Source organism: Haplochromis burtoni, unplaced genomic scaffold (assembly GCF_018398535.1).
Source record: "Haplochromis burtoni strain Fernald_Lab_line unplaced genomic scaffold, NCSU_Asbu1 Contig_107, whole genome shotgun sequence".
Classification (NCBI taxonomy): Eukaryota; Metazoa; Chordata; class Actinopteri; order Cichliformes; family Cichlidae; genus Haplochromis; species Haplochromis burtoni.
In genome coordinates, this window is record NW_024582468.1 from 1,322,962 (window position 1) to 1,340,399 (window position 17,438).

The 17,438-nt window shown below is 39.8% G+C and overlaps 1 long non-coding RNA gene across 1 annotated transcript in view; it reads left to right on the top strand.

Moving 5' to 3' along the window:
* Window positions 1-12,811, top strand: part of LOC102308500 — a 20,409-nt gene extending 7,598 nt beyond the window's left edge. Inside the window, exons 2-3 of the long non-coding RNA XR_316265.3 lie at window positions 985-1,196; window positions 12,265-12,811. This is a non-coding gene — a long non-coding RNA (uncharacterized LOC102308500). The remainder of the gene's footprint in view (window positions 1-984; window positions 1,197-12,264) is intronic.
* The last annotated feature ends 4,627 nt before the right edge of the window (window positions 12,812-17,438 follow it).

Below are 17,438 nucleotides of genomic sequence, written 5' to 3' on the forward strand. Positions count from 1 at the left end.
CACACACACACACACACACACACACACACACACACACACACACACACACACAGCGTCTGTTTCTCTCTGTGAACTCTTCACCCCGGCCGCCACCAGAAGCCTGTCATGCTAAATTATACCTGTGTTGGGTTTTTTTGTTTTTTTTCTTGCCGCCCTTCCCTCCAATTGACAGGCAGGCGGTGAGTTCAGAGATAAAGATTAACTCCCTGTTTATGCCTTGAATGTTTTCCTTCCACACTTTGCAATTAGATTACGACGGAAGGCTAGAAACTTCTACCTCGTTTAGGTTAAGCGAAGAAACATGGTGAGAAACAAAAAGCAGCACTGCCTCCATCATCTGCTAAGTGGTTAAGTAAATGAAATGAAATATGGCTGATTCATCCCCTTAACTCGGTTAAGACCACTGTTTATCATGTGAGTGTTCCCAGTCACACAATGCTGATTGGGACTTGTGTTTCTGTTTTATTTTAAACATCAGAGGTTTTAAAATCATCTCTCAATTGTGGGTCATCAAGACTGCTGGTGAATGGACTCATTTGTATCAACAGAATCAGGCTGTTCTTCTTAAATAACTAGCAAAACTTAGACTTAGGGAGAAAATTACACCCACTGAAAGTCTTTTACTTCAAAGTTTCGTCCTCACTGTCAGCTTTGTGGTAACACTGACAGGTCTCTTGAACTGCCTGACAATTGGGTTTTGCCTTCAGAACTGGCTTAATTCTTACTGAGATAGATTCGACATAGATTCAGTTGTGGTGTTTAAACAATGCTCAGTTAGTACTGAGGGGCCCAGAGGGTGCCAAGAAGATATCACCCCACACCATTACACCACCATCAGCTTGAACTGTTGATAATAGGACGGATGGATCCATGCTTTCATGTTCTTTATGCCAAATTCAGACCATGTCATCTGGATGTCACAGCAGAAGTCAAAACCAATCAGATAGCTGGTAGATAACATTTTCCCCATCTTCTGTTGTCCAGTTTTTGGTGAGGCAGTGAGAACTGCAGCTCGGTTTCCTGTTATGAGGAGTGGCACGTGGTGTGGTCTTCTGTTGACGTCGCTCATCTGCTTCAAGTTTCGATGAGTTGTGCATTCAGAGACGCTCTCCGGCAAACATCGGTTGTAACGAGTTTGACTTGCTAACAAATCAACCCAGTCTGGCCATTCTCTACTCAACCCTGACATCAACAAGGTATTTTCCCTGCGGCGAACTGCCACTCACTGAATATTTTCTCTCAGACCTTTCTCTGTAAACCCTACAGATGGCCATGCAGGAAATCTCAGTAGATCTGCTCTTTCTGAATTACTCAGTGTGCCGGTGACAAACACAATGCATTTAAAGATCTAAAAACCTTCTTTCTTCACTATTCTGATGCTCAGTTTGAGCTTCTACATAAATGAACAAACTGCCATGATTAGATATTTGTACTAAAGATAAGCTGAACGGGTACCTAAAAAAAGCTATTGGGTATATATGCCTTTACTCAAATCTCACTTAGATAGGTTTTTCCTTTTTGTTTTTCAATGGTGCATCTCCATTGGTTGACTTTTCATACCTCAGATCCTTTTCAGTACACAGAGTTACCTAATTTATTTCATTTAGTTTTTATTTTTTGCAAAACCCACCACCCACATATTTGTGTAAAAGGAGATTAGAGTACAGAAAAGTTTGTTTTTTAACCACATGGAGGCCCTGGCCCTGTATTCCTGTACATCGCACCCACATCAGCAAAAAAAAAAAAAAAGTACAGAGAAGTGTCAACGCACATTTACAAGCATATACACATAGTGTAGAGAAATAAACAAGGTTCAGCTGTAAGCAGGAATTTGTATGCTTGTTTTTTTGTTGGTCCCAGCAGGGTGTTTTGGGAGTTGAAGAGGTGACACACACATGCCTTAAGATAAGATACCTTAAGCAAAGAGAGAATGACCTTTGACTGTGTCTGTTGGTCAAGACCCAGGCGTGAACCTCAAGCCCCAGGGCATGCTGGGAGTTAAACAAGGGGCCAGAAGGTCACTGACATGATAGAGGGGTTAAAGAGGGGTAACAGAGAAGCACTGCTCTTATTTTCCCCATGATACAAATATTTTCTCCTTTAAAGCCCATTATAAATCATTGTTAGTCTACATTGTCAGTCAGTTCACCACTTCAGTGCATACTGAAATATCTGAAGCATTACCAGATGGACTTTCATGGAGTTTCGGTTCAGATGTTTGTGCTACCCTGAGGAAGAATTGTTCGATGATCCTCTGACTATCACATGGTGTCATGATAACGTTAACACTGTTTTATGACATGCCTTGAGACATCATAATGGAATTCTGGCAAACATATTCACATTGTGATCTAGCACCACACACAGTTTTCAGCTACCAGTTTGAATAACAATCGACTTGCTAAATCTTAGTTCTTGCATTACTATGATATTAAAGATTTGGAGTGCAACAGCATCAGTAGCTATTGGATAGAATTTGTTTGAGATGTTCATGGTCCCCAGTGAAAAACCTCTGGACTGACTCTGACTTTTTTTCTTGCTTTAACAGGATGTTTTTAGATTTTAATTAATCAGAAGGACAAAATTTGAATGTCAAAGCTTCGGCTGTAAATAGTGTTCTGTGCAAATAAGCAAATGTTGGCATGTTATCAAGCTAATCCTCTAAGCCTGTGGAGACAGAGAACAACACCTAGCTGTTATATGTATGCTATCATGCTAACATGTAAAGTGTAGCCTGCTGTTAGCATGGCTGCAGATTCGGTTGTTTAGTTATACAAAGAAAACAGGCTCCTGTGGTCAGTAATAGATTTCTTTTCACTAAATGGAAATACAAAAGTTTTTTTTATATTGACTTCTTCATCCATTGATTTGGAGCCGGGGTAGCTGCATGCCTTATGGAGCCTGCATGAGATGAGTCAATACAGTCTGAACAAGGTCCTCACATCACACACCCATAAATCCTCTTTATGACAGATTAGAGGGAGCAATGGCTTTTCCACTCGTTTAGCCATAAATACAGCAACACACTCAGCTGGTTTATGCCTCTCTCTGTAGATGATGGAATGGGTGAGCTGATGTTTATAACTGTCATGGACCAGCAGTGAATATGTCTCTTACTGGCTACGGTCCAGCTGAACTTCAAAGCAAAAAGAAAATAGAGCTGCTCTGTAATGGAAAAGCAAAACAGCTGTGTGCGATATGATTTAACTTTGTTCCTTCCAGAGAACGTTTTGTTGTGAGAAAGAACAAATAGTAAATGTAGGGAAAGTGCGTGGTTGCACGTAGCAAAGATAATATTTCCCACCCTAGTTTTTGAAAGTTCATGTCTCACATATTTTGGATCAGAGGAAATGAAAGCATACAGGCTTTGTGAGACAGAGAACAGGTTGGTATAGGAGCCAGGCGAGCCGTCAGATCTGATGTAGGCGTTTTTTCCTGACAGCTGTAATTCTCCAGCCTACAGAATTTCATCAACAGCAGTTGCATTTAAGCTGTGCCGCGGGGCAGCGGCCCTTTCAAGTCTCCTTCCTCTGACAGGTAGATTTATTAGTCCTGAAATTTGTACAGATCACACGTCACTCATGGCAAGCTGTCAGCGTGTCAGAGGGGCCTTCTGGCTTTTTTTAAGGTGGATCTGCCCAGAAGAGGTTTACTCATCACCTCCTTGTCTTTCTCCTGACTTACTCAGTTCATACCAACCTATTTTAAAAAATGAAGCACGCGGAAAAAGTCAGAGAGGAGTCTGAAAAATGTTGTTTTTCAAGACAACCTTGGAGATCAGTAATGCTAATAAGAGACCATTCTTTGTGAGTGGAGGCTAATAAGGCAGCATACTTCGAGGAAATGTCCCCTTTTTGCAATGCTAATGGCGCGTCACTACCAACGACCATGGCGGTCTTTTGTTTGCTCATTTTAGATCCTCTGAAGCTGAGCATTTTAGCCATCACTCACTTAGCTAGCCACACTCAAAGCCCCTCTTTTATCTTCTTTTTTACTCTAATATGGAACATCATGTACTGTTCAGTAAGAACCTTGCAAGTGGCACATTAACCTTGTCAAGAAAATGTTCATCAAGGTCACAGATGAAGTGACATGTAAGCTTATTTTTCTCATACTTCAATGCTTCAAAAGAAAGCCGTGTCCACACTGAAATATAAAAATAAAAAACAAAATTCTGACTTTTTCGGATCACACACCAAATGTGTCAATGTCGACTTTTCACAGAACATTGTGAACCCAAGTTGAGACTAAATGTGGAGAGGCAGAGAAATTGTTTCAGCGAGCTAATTGACCTGAAGTAACGTCCGTTTGCGTATCTGGTGTAAAATGGTATTATTTGACTATTTCCGTATTTCATGCCAATGAAATGCTAGAAATTGACCAACTAAATCTTAAACAAGCAAAGTTCTTGGATGGTCTGTGCCACACAGCAAATCATTGTATTTGTCAGATAATTGCTTAAAATCCTCTAAAATGCACCAACAGCACAAACACACTAGCTAAGCGGACGTCAATTAGCAGACGTGACGAATATGCTTGTGCTGGTGCATTACATGTACAGCATGTACATGATATCATGATTGACTCTTTGTCTGGTTGTGTTTTTTGACATTCTCTCACTGATCAATTCAAAACTAGCTGTGAAAAAGTTGCCGGAAATTCACAGGAGGCATTGACTGCACTGAATTGGCCGATCACAATAACTGTGGGCTGCATTGATGTCCCCGATGTGTGGTTACATTTCTAGCCTTCCTGTCGGATTCGGGTCAAATCTGACTGATTTACAACTTAAAACACTCATAAGTATTGTGTTTTACATCTGATTGCCTCAAGGCCTTATATCTTCCACACTATGCGCTTGAACATATAAAAGTGATGGTCACCTCTTTCATTGAATTTTGAGTGTTTTAATCAACCTTGTTATATCTGTGGTGTTACCGGTCACAAGTGACATAGAAAATGAGTGGGAATCCACTCAACCCACCCCACTGCACTCACAAAATGATCAGCATACTTAATCGAACTTGATTAAAAAAGATTTTAAAGATTTAGCAGATTGGGATGTTAGCATCTTAGCATAGCTAGCTGAGCTAGCTAGATGATGTGCTATGTTCTGGCTCAAGTATTTCTAAAAATGAAAGAAGAAAAACTACATCATTTGTATAATTTGCATGTAAAGCTCTATCAAAAGTAGAAGAGGGGAAAATATAATGAACATATTCGATTTTTATATCTGTCATCATTCTTGACAATTTAAAGAAATTCAAAACCGATTCTGCTTATAAAACAGCTTTAAAAGGTTTGATAGGTTGAAGTTGGACAAAGAACACTTTGGGTAATAATGCTCATGTTTGTCTTCATTTCCCCCATTAATCACTAAGTCTGTGATTACTGGGCTTTCATTTGAACCTCATGTGCACATTTAATTGCAAATTTGTGTGTAACAAACCCAGACTGTAAAGAGAAAAAGAAAAACAAGTGTTGCTTCAGGCAAACACATTTATTTGAGCTGCCTTCAAAATCCAAACTATCGACTGTGTCAATTTGCTATTTCAGTCCCTACAACATTTACATTTTCCTAAAACAGCCTGTCATATTATCAGCAGAATTATAGCCAAGTGCTGAGAAGGGGCAAAGAAAAGAAGAAAAATCACAAGCAACAGTTAGGAAAAAGGAAAGAGTAAGATCGAGCGAGAGAGAAAGCACTCTGGGGTCTTTCTTTTAGTTCCACATCTGGCCCTGATATTTCAGAGTTAATTAGTCATGCAGGGGTTGTGTGTAGATAAATCTATCATCCCGCGGTGCACAAACCATTTGAGAAATGAAAGGAAGTGAGGAGATATACACAGCCCAGGCTCCTTCATAAATCACTGGCCCAGATTAAAAACAGACACAGCCGTGATGAGAGGGAAAGATCAGGATGAGGCTGGCCCTGGACTTTTTCACACAACACCACAGATCCATGCACGCACATACAGGATATGCATTTTACTTCAGGGAACAGTGGTGCTCGTACTGCAGAGAGGTACTTCTCTCATTGCCAGGATGTGTGTGAAAAGGCTGAAGAGTAACCTATCAGTATATTGAGCCAGCTATAATACTGGGACTCAAAGCAAACACATCTATTGATTAGCTGGTCATTTAGTTTCTCCGTAAGATCCAGTCCTTCAAAGCAAAACACCAACATGGCGACAGCAAAAAGCTCCCTCAGCTTGAGGTGTCACACTGAGGTCAATGCTCTGGTCACGCCAGGAAAGACAGGGTTTGGTCACTTTTAATCTGTTTAGCATGACTAAAATTATTTCAACCGTGCAATGCACTTGCAATCTTGTTGCCTTGCAGTGGTTGCTTCGAACATGAGGACCAGGTCTGCAACCACTTGCTGTCAGCTGTCTTCAAAGCTGCTTTGGTGTGTCAAGATGGCAATAAAATGGCAACAAGCAGAAGTCAGTCTGCTATCAGTTTGTGATTGAATGGGGTCAAGCTGGCAATTGCTTGGAATCTGTTTGTGATTAACTGTAATAAATCACAATAAGCCATCTGCTGCAAATCTGTTACCATCTCCATACTCCATACATCTTGATGCAAATCCATATCAACTACTTTCATTCCAGACAGAACCTGATGGATGCAAAACAAATAAATTCTTCTACAAAAGTGACGTGGTTGTTGCAGGATGGGAATGTAACTGCAAAGTGACATAGGTGCTTGGCAGCCTTGCTTTTACATAGGAATATAAGAAGAATACAACCAGTTGGCAACCAGCTAAGTTGAGACCTGTTGTACAGAGACGTGTCGCAGATGAGTTGCACTCATCAGCACAGACTCACTCACATAGACTGCAACATGTTGACAATCTGTCGGCATTCATGCTATTGGTTGTCAGACCACAACTGTCTGGAGACGCCCACCAGGCAACCTGTGCAATCGCCTAGTAATAATAATAATAATAATGGATTGGATTTATATAGCGCTTTTCAAGGCACCCAAAGCGCTTTACAATGCCACTATTCATTCATTTGCACATTCACACACTGGTGGAGGCAAGCTACGGTTGTAGCCACAGCTGCCCTGGGGCAGACTGACAGAAGCGAGGCTGCCATATCGCGCCATCGGCCCCTCTGGCCAACACCAGTAGGCGGTAGGGTAAAGTGTCTTGCCCAAGGACACAACAACCAGGACAGAGAGCCCAGGGATCAAACCTTCCGGTTACAGATACGCCTCCCAAACCCCTGAACCACGGTCGCACCCTAGTGATTGAAAGCAGTTGCTACTACAAGCGATTGTCCTCCGACAGCAAAAATATTCAGTGAAATCACTTAGAAACCGTTAGTTTTACTATTCACAAGGAGGTTTCCATCCTGTATTTAATCTAGTGTGACTGAGTCATAACCACACTATTATAGTTACACCCAGTCTATGCTGTCACATTGCTATGAGACACAATATAGCTAGTTGTGTAACTCATGCTAAAGGCAAACTATTGAAAAGCAGCAATAAAGAAGTCCAAAGACTGCTGCACATTTCTTATCCGTGATTGGTCACTCATGGATTGCAAGAGCAACAGCAACTGAGAAGTCATGGCAGGACAAAAAATTTAATCCAAACAAGCCACCATTAAAACATTCAAAACTGTTAACAGGCTGCTTCCAGATGAAAAAGGTCAGCTATTAGTCTTTCTACTTTTTGTTTTTTTAAAGCATAAAGTACAGGTTTTATATTGATATGAATGCTGAAATGTCAAAAAATAAATAAATAAATAAATGTCATTTATTTTTCAGTTCCTCTTTTCATTGTTTAGTTTTTTTTGTATATTGATGATGTCCTCAGTGTTAGACTGAATGGAGAGAAAAAGAATTCATCTCCACAGAGAAATAAAACTGCTGAGCTGGCCAGCATCCAGTGATCCATGCTTTGTTCCAGCGTGACAAGATCAAAGGTACGGACAGAGAAAGGCATCACATTTGCCAAATAATAACAGCTGGAAATCAAAGTAATTTGCAGGGTTTATGTGAATCTATTGATCTGGACAGAGAGGATTTATGTGCTGATCCACCATTTATTTTCTTTTAAAGGAAATAAGTTGCTCCAACTTCAACAGTTTAGATATTTTCACATACTTAACCTCTTAACATTCACAAGGTCACCAGTAAAGCACTAGAGCTAGGGTTTAGGTTACACTGCAACCGCATGCTAAAGAAACGGTTTCAGAAACTCTTATCTGATCTGGTGGAGGTAAAGAGTCCAAACTTTAAAAAATATTAAATGCATTATAGTAAAATCAAACAAGCACTTCTTCTTAGTGAAAAAAAATGAACCAACGGCAAGAGACAAGACTTGGAAAACTAAACTGATAGAGTAATATTAGAGGAAACGTGGCTTCCAATAAATCCTTGTTTTTGGACAGATTTCTGCTTGAAGAATCTGATTCTGATGGTGGGAGTGAGGATCGGTTTCCCTGGATCAGGCACATATTTCTTGGATCTGTCCATCTGTTCAGCTTTTTTTTTGGAAAGAAGTGGGATGTCTCTTCTCAGAGATCCTGGACCTGAACTCGTTTCTCTACCTTGGTAATGTCCCCAAAAAGCCTCGGTGAAAAGCCAACAGTCAGCTTAGGAAATAGCCACCACCACCCTCATTAGCAGTATAGCCAAATCTTTCTTTTCATGAAAGTAAAATCGCTTTTAGCCTCCAATATATACTGAAAAAAGTGGGACTGCCGAAAAAAAAAATTTCTTCAAGTGCTGTGAATTTTATATTTGAACTTTATTTTTATTCAATTTTATTTAATGTGCTGCTGCAGCAGACCCCTTCTGCTATCTCAGTGAAAAAAAAACATGCAACGTAAAGGGTATCCCATGGAAAAATATCAACTATTTATATTATTTTTCAGTTTTAATGAGCTGATTGTTAACATGGCTGAGACTGTATACACTGTAATAATTAGGGTGAACAACAGAGACTCAAAAACCATCACAGCAACTGCCAAAAGTTGCTTTTCTTCTCACTCCAAATCCTCTAACTTACCTAGATCATTTTTCATTCGCTCTTTCTCACATTCCTGTCATCGTTCTTTCTCCTCCTTCCTGTCATTTGTCTCCTTCCACTGAGTGATAAACTGTAGAGATGAAGCGCAGACTCGGTGGTCACCGTATGTTTATGAGACCTCTGCTGCTGAGTTTGTTCTACTGTGTAAACATTCAACAGCTCCTTTAACTAATGTTTGTGCCATAAGCATGGAAATGTGACCGAATAAGAGTTGAGCCCTGGGCTATTGTTGAAATTTCTTATGGAAAAAAATAATAAATCCCCAAATGAAGCTGGTTGAACAGCTATAAGGTCAAAGGTCAAAATGAGCAAGCTTGGACTGTGGATGAGAGAAAAAAGAACTTCAAACTAAGTTCCGTTTTCCTTACTGTCTGTTCCAAGTGGACAATGAAAATGCAATAAAATACCAAGTTTTACTTCAGGAAAAGCAATTTAATGGAACAAACCTCAAATCAAATCCCACACCAATTAAATCACAGAATTATACATCAGGGAGAGGGGTGAATGTGTTCGTCTATCGTAGTTTAAGGATCAACGTGCAGGATTCAAACAAAAGTAAACCTTTAATAAAGTTGATCCAAAAACCGGACCAAACCGAAATACAAACGTCTTCACAGGTAGCCAGGAAACGAAGCGCCAGAGGGGATACAAGATATTAGGAAAGAGACTAAGAGGAATGTCAGGAATAGTAATATATACATGAGGTAATCAGGGAAGTGGTAACAGCTGGGGCAACAAGACACAGTTGTAAACAAGACAATGACACAGGAAACAAAAAAGACACAGGAGTAGTTAAAAGAATAAAGTGGATAATAAACTAAATCCACTGAAACCAGAAAACGTGAAGTGTGAAAAAGTCCAAACCTCAAATAATAATTACAAAGAAAAATCAAAGAACATATAACCTTTTAAAGTATATTTTAATATTATCATTATAATCCATATTTATCTATGGACCGAAAATACAAGTACATTCACCGGTTTGATTGCTCTCCTTTGTATTCTTATTTTGACCCTGACGTTTTTAAAGCTTTCACATTAACTTAATATTAAAAGCTATTGGTTCAGCATTTATGCCTCCACTGTCCTGCATTTGGGAAGTCAGTGTATCTGCCATATGTGCTTCCTTTACCATATCTGAACTTCTCCAAGAAATCATCACTCCGCAGCCTTGGGAATACCCTGGGAATACAAGTCACAATGTTTCTGACGTCATGTCTTCAACATGGTTTGCTCTATTCCATGCGTGGCTTTATATCACAAGAGGAGGATTTTAGAAGCAGAGTGTTTAGTATGCAATAGTATTTTATTCTGAAAATCAGCTCTATTTCATTCCTGTGTCTGATTTCCTCCCTCCTCATCTGCAGTTTCCCTAAAAAAAAAAGACCTGGTACAAATTTTATCGATGCTAAGTGGAGAGTCGGTTCTGCGATGCTTCTGATATGAGCTGCAGTTTGTCTGGTGTAAAACACAACTGTCTCGAGTGAGTACAGTCAGCTTTGCGGCCAAAGATCAGTTACAAATGTGAGCGTCAACTCATTTATGTCTTAATCAAAAGTCTGTTTTGATGTCAAGTTAATGTCAAGACTAAGTGAAAAAAATGCAATACTCACAAAATTTAATGCTGTTTCTAAACTGATTTGAAACGTTGAGGGGAAAAATCAATAGATGAAATTTGAACTAGAAGACAGGTGAAGGATAAAAGTGCTGACCTCTAAATCACCCCAGCCTTTAATTTAAGGTTAGTTTGAGATTTATAGTTTCAGGGAATTACGATGGGGTTCAGGTTATAGTAAGGTTGAGGGTTAAAAAAGGGACAAGGTTAGAGGTTAAGCTGGAGGAAAGTGCTGAGTATTATCAGGAACGTGTGTTGTAGAGGGGCAGCAAGAGGCAGTGTAACGGTAAAGTCTCCGGCGTTCCTCAGAAAGCACAGAGCCATGAAAAAGTATTTGCACTCTTCCCGATTTCTTCCTTTTATGCATTTTTTTCATAATTAAATGTTTCAGATCATCAAATAAATTTTAATATTAGACAAGAATAACCAGAGTAAATATAAAACACTATTTTAAAATAATAATAATCTTATTTATTAGGGAAAAAACACTATCCAAACCTACTTGACCCTGTGTGGGAAGAAAAACATGCCCACCTCATTAAATTATGAATAATGAATCAAATGTTTTGGAAATCTGAGTTCAACTTCACTAGCCATACCCGGCTATCTGACAAAGAAAAGAAAGCTCAAAGACCTCCAAAGGCAGCACATCGTGCCACAATGTAAAGAAATTCAAGAACAGACAATAGATAACAAAAACAAAGGGATGGACTTTAGTCTGAAAGTGGGTTACAAAGCCATTTGTGATGCTTTAGGACTCCATTGAACCATTGTAGAAGCCATTATCCACAAATGGAGAAAACTCATTCAAGATTGCATTGACAACTCTAGAAGGTCAGAAGAGAGCTCAAAGCAACATTTAAAGAACTGCAGGCTTCTCTAGTCTCACATGTGGTCAGTGTTCATGATTCACCAATAAGAAAGAGACTGGGCAAAAATGAAAAGAAAAGAAAATGATATCAACAGTCAAACATGGTGGTGGTAGCGTGATGGTCTGTGGCTCCTCTGCTGCTTCAGGACATGGATGAATTGCCGTAATTGGATTCTGCTCTCTACCAGAAACTCCTTAGAGACAATGTCCGGCCACCAGTTTGAGGCCTGAGGTTCAAGTGTATTTGGGTTATTTAGCAGCAGCAAGTCCACCCCTGAATGGCTCAAAAAATAACACGGAAAGTAAGATTTAGGAGTGGGCTAACCAAAGTCTGAACTTAACCAGATTGACATGTTTTGGCATGACCTTAAACATTTATGTTTGAAAACCCTTGACTGCTTTTTTGCTGCCAAGGGTGGCACAACTAGTTATTAGGTTTTGGGGCTGAGTAATTTATATTTATTTATTACTTTTCTCAATAAATGAAATCATTCTAAAACTACATTTTTTATTTACGTTTTTAGTACAGTTACTATTTTCTAATATTTAAATTTGTTTGACGATTTGAAACATTTAAGTGTGACAAATGTGCAAAAAAACTAAGAAATCAATTCATTTTTAACAGCAGTGTAGATCAATATTGTTATCCATTAAAAATGCAGATCAGCAAGATCCTGATTGTAGCATTAAGTAATCTTATGCTTCTCTTTTTCCATGTACTGTCCCGCAGGACCAGAGCGGACATGTAAGACAGCTGATAGCCATCTGACCGGGAAACACTAAATCACAGATGAAACAGCAAGAGGGAAACTGTAAATCACATATTACAAAGAGCCTGCTGAAAGCGCAGGAACATTGCTTCGCCATGAGATTGTCCCTCATACACTGCCTTCAAAGCTGGCTCAGGCAGGAAGCAGTCATTCCTATTTCCTGTCTACGCCACCCAGGGACCATGGCACAACGGAGGTGTGAAGGAAAATCACTTCTTTTTTTTTATGGTTGGATATATTAATTCTCCCAAGGACACGCATATCTATTGTGATTGTACTCATGACTGAGCCGATGAAAAGAGATTACAATAGCACAGGAATCACATTTGTATGTATGTGAACTCTGGGCGTGATAAAGCTGTTGTCGTGGAAACACTGATGATGGGTTTGTTGGTGTCATGGTTGGTTTGGTTGAAAGTTAAACAAAGGAAGACAAAGGTCTTTTCCAAACTGTACAAACCCCTTGTATAACTGAGTGTATTTATGTGCCAGCACACATACTGTATATAAGTATGAAGTGTTTATTTTGTTTTTGTGCATGTAAATACCAAACAACAATAAACATGTTCAGTGTACTTGTAAAAATTCCAAAAGAAAATACATTAAATAGTTAGCTAAATGCTAACATGTTGCTTATTTAGCCTCCAATAGCATGCCAAAGCTTGTAATTAGCGCTAAAAACTACAGCTCATTAATTAGTGGTGGCTGTAGCTCAGGAGGTAGAGCAGGACATCTGGTGGTGGTTTGATCCCTGGCTGCTCTAGTCTGCGTGCTGAAGTATTCTTGGGTAAGAACTTGAACCCCAAGTTTCTCTCTGATTTGTTCAGTGGAGTGTAAATGTTTGATAGAAAGCACTTAAGTAGAAAAAGCATAGAAAAAAGTACGTGTATGATTGGGTGTGAATGAGGCATGTTGTATAAAATACTCTGAGTGTTCAACAAGAGAAGAAAATCGCTATGTAAGAAGTAGTCCATTTACCTTTTAATTTTGGGAATATTAATTATAAACAATTTAAATCATAAAGTTAACAATTCATACCAAGAATCCTTTCAGGTAAACAACAGAAGAAGCTTAAAATTTTTGCTGGAACAAGTACCACAGTCTGAGTATATATCCTGTAATCCCTTATGTAGTTGTCCTTAGTACAGCCATGATTGTAGAGACTGTACTATAGCTATACATTTACTAACACTAGACTAACTTGAACACTTTAAGACAGGCAGTTAATTTCAGTAGTGACAGACACAATCTAACATGAGCAGTGCAACGAGCGGGTAATCCTCTAGCAAAGATAATATACCGTATTTTTCACAAAATAAGGCGCACTTAAAATCTTTTAATTTTCTCAAAAATCGACAGTGCGCCTTATAATCCGGTGCGCCTTATGTATGAGATCTGGTTGTGCTTACTGACCCCGGACTGATTTTATGTGGTACACAGTGCTCAAAAATCTGTCAAAAATGTTTTAGTACGACTTTGGTAAGCGACAAAGCCGCTGTCAAAGCATTACAGCTACCGTAGTCACGATCCTCACGGAGTAATCCACGTCCAAACTCCACTTCAGGTCCCAAAGTCAAACGAACACTGCGGCATTAGTTAAAAACTGTCTAAATTCTTTCATCTTTAATAAAATGATCAGCAATAAAGTTTAACATCCAGGCATCCATGAAAGCTGAACTTATTACATTTAACGGAGTTAGAAGTTAGCAGGAAGTTAGCTCGCTAGTTTCCACCTAAACATGATATGCCATGTTCTGACTGAGAGATTTCTGAACAAATTAAAACGTACAGCTCTGCTCTCACTTCCAACATAAATGAAGACGGAAAACTAAACAGCAGTGACGTTTGTAAGGTTACTGAAGTTGGGCTAGCTGGTATAATGATGTGCTACGTGATCGCTAGCGACACAGGTATGTTAGCATAACATAAACACAATGAAGCTGGAGGATGAACGCTAACCTTTTTCCACTCAATAAAAGTTCCCGATGGTTAGGGACAAATGTAATCGCATGGCAGGATGCTGTAAACGGACCAAACTTCAGTCAGGAGAACAACTGAGATAATCCATCCACAATACGAGGTTAGTTGTTAATGTACTGCAACAACACGGGATTAGAACAACTGTGAGAGAATTCAACATGGTATCAATGGTATGGAAATGGAGGAAGCAAGAAGGATGAGTTGAGTAGTAGTAGATAAGTTTGACTTATCTGACTGTTTTGTTTCACTTAATGCACCTTAAAATCCGGTGCGCCCTATGGTCCGAAAATACGGTAGTAAAAATGTAGGTTTTACACAAGTGTTTCTCTCCAGAAACAGCATGGCAGTTCACATCGATGAGAGGAGAACTGGTATGCTTTCAGCTGAGCTCCATTATTGCAAAGTGTGCTACCTGTTGTAAACCAGGTGTTTGATTATTGTTTGTTTGCTTTCCAATATGGTATGTAAAAGAGAGAGAAGCAACGGATGGAAGTCAGTTTGTGATGATCCAGAGTGTGCACACTGTTGAGAAAAGACAGATGCTTTTATCTGCTGTGCAGGTTTTATTTTGGACCACTGTGTAGAGCTGTGACGACACAGTCATACTGTACATAAGCTATAGCATAATTAGCAGTAAACTGCCTATTTTAAACCTTTGTAAATCATATTTGTATGAATCATTTAAATACTCTTCTACCCAAAATTTTAAAGGACACATACATAGGGCCCCATTTTCAGACTCTCAAAAGCGAGTAGTTGAGAGTGCATCGTAAATGGACAAAATGAACCAAAGCATACGGCAAAAGAAACAAAAGAGTAGACTTGTAGTCAAGACCGCCTAAACCAAGACCAAGACCAGAGGGTATGGAGACCAAGACAAGACCAAGACCGAGTCAAGACCAAGACAAAGTCGAGACAAAAAAGTCTTTAAAATGCATGTTTTTGCGATGCACTTGCACAGCCCTCCTCACCGCTGTCTACTGTCTCACTCACTTACTGAGAGGACAGACGCACACTCCACTTCACTGCCGCGTCTCTCACCCTCTCTGTTTTTCACATAATGATATTATCCTACATCCTCGCATGTGATTGGCCACAATATGGAGGGATTGGAGCATAGCTGAGCCACTGTGTGAGAGCTGAGCAGCAAAAGGAAATTAAGTGAGGAGCCGGCTCTCGCTCAATGGGAGTCGACTCTTCTGATTCACTACAAAGCACTCTGTAAGCACGGCACTTAGAGCTTATACTTTTGCGCATTACACATTATCCATTACGTTGTGTGTCATGGATACTGTTGACTCCAAATCTCCCGACCACTATGTCGATCTGAGACAGCAAGACCGAGACAGCGAGACCAAGACAAGACCAAGGTCACGCTTTTCAGTGTGTTATCTTCTCTCCTTACTTGCCTCCCAGTTACCTACTGGAAGTTTGTTGCTTGTCCCATCAGTCTGAAGTTCACAGACTGTCATTTACCTACACCTCCCTCAGCTCGCCACTGTACACCTGCGACTCTTGCCACTTTTAACATTCTTTAAATAAACCATTTAAAGCTCTTAGCTGAATCTCCTCCTTGGGTCTGGTCACTGCAAAAACATGACAGATTTCCCGTAAACATCTGTAGGGTCGGAAGTCTTTCACAGCTGCAATTATCGCCAACTGGTGGCCTTCAGATAGAATGCAGCTTTAGGGTGTCCATGTTTTGTACTGTCTATTAAAACATTATAAAGTGAACTCTATTAAACCATCCAACAGATATAGCTGTCTTTATTGATATTGTGAATATACTCATTTACCACAGGCGATAACAATGCTAATATCCACAGCAGCTGGCCTCATTCTGTACTGTTTGGTATTTTCTTCCCTCCTTTTAGACCATAAAGAGGGCTGGATATTTACAGTAAAATATGCAATACCACTGTTATTTGCACAGATTATATTTCAGTTTTGAATGTGAGTCATAATTCCAGAATGAAACCGTATCTGTTTGATTTGTAGACTTTTATTTAAAGCATTTTCAGCTCACTTTGTTTTTATCCCGAATTTTAAAATAAAGCGCACCCCAAAAACAACAATCCATCTTTCATCCTTTCCGGTATATCTGCTCAACCTCCTCCTTCTCCTCCCCTTTCTTCTTCCTCATGTCTACCCATTCCTCTCCAACAGTATCTCCCACAGCCCCCACAGACCCCTCCATAAATCCTGGGACAGCAGCGCTTTAATGGATAATTAATTGATGCTGCTGCAGCACTGTAATAAGACAATAAATTACGACACAGGCCGGTGTGCTGTGTCAGTGTGTGTTGCTAATGGCCCTTCAGGGCTGGGGCAGGAGGCTAATAAATTAGACAGGTATTAACTGTTGTGTGCTAAGTAGCCCTCCACCACCGACTTCCATGAAAGGAGAGGAGTAAGGAGGAACATAGCGGGGAATAACGGAAGAGAGATGGAAGTGGGGAGAGAATTGATCACATAATTTTGTAAAGTTTAAATGAATACTTTGGCATTTTTGTGATAAATGCTCCACAACTGCTTGAGAAGATTGATAAGACTTTTGTACTGTCCTGCAAAGTTCCAGCTGGGAGTAGGTTATCTTTGAAGAGCACGGAAACTGGAAACTATGCCCAAAGACAATAAAACTCACATACCAGCACCTCTAAAACTATTCATTTTTAACACGTCTGGTACAAAATGTTTTAAGAAAAGCATTTTAAATCATCTGGTCGTTGCTCACAGCCAAGAAGCAGTCCAACACAGTCTGCTTCTTCTTCTTTTGGCCATTCCCACTGGGGGTCACCACAGCAGATCATCTTCCTGCATCTCACCCTATCTCTAGCATCCTCTTGTGTCACAGCAACCCTCTGCATGGCCTCCTTCGTTACATCCATGAATTTTCTCTGTGGTCTTCCTCTTTTCATCCTGTCTGGAGCCTCCATATTCAACATACTTTGTCCAACGTATCTACTATCCCTCCTCTGCACTTCCAAACCATCTCATCCTTGCCTCTCTAACGTTGTCTCCAAGTAGATTCGTGAAAGAAGCAGCAGATCTAAGTAGTAACCCTAGCCCTACCTCTGCTATAACCCCGCATTTTGGAGAAAGATGAAGAAGAGGGTGGACAAAGTTATGTTTTTTGTGGTATTTCTGGGTGACT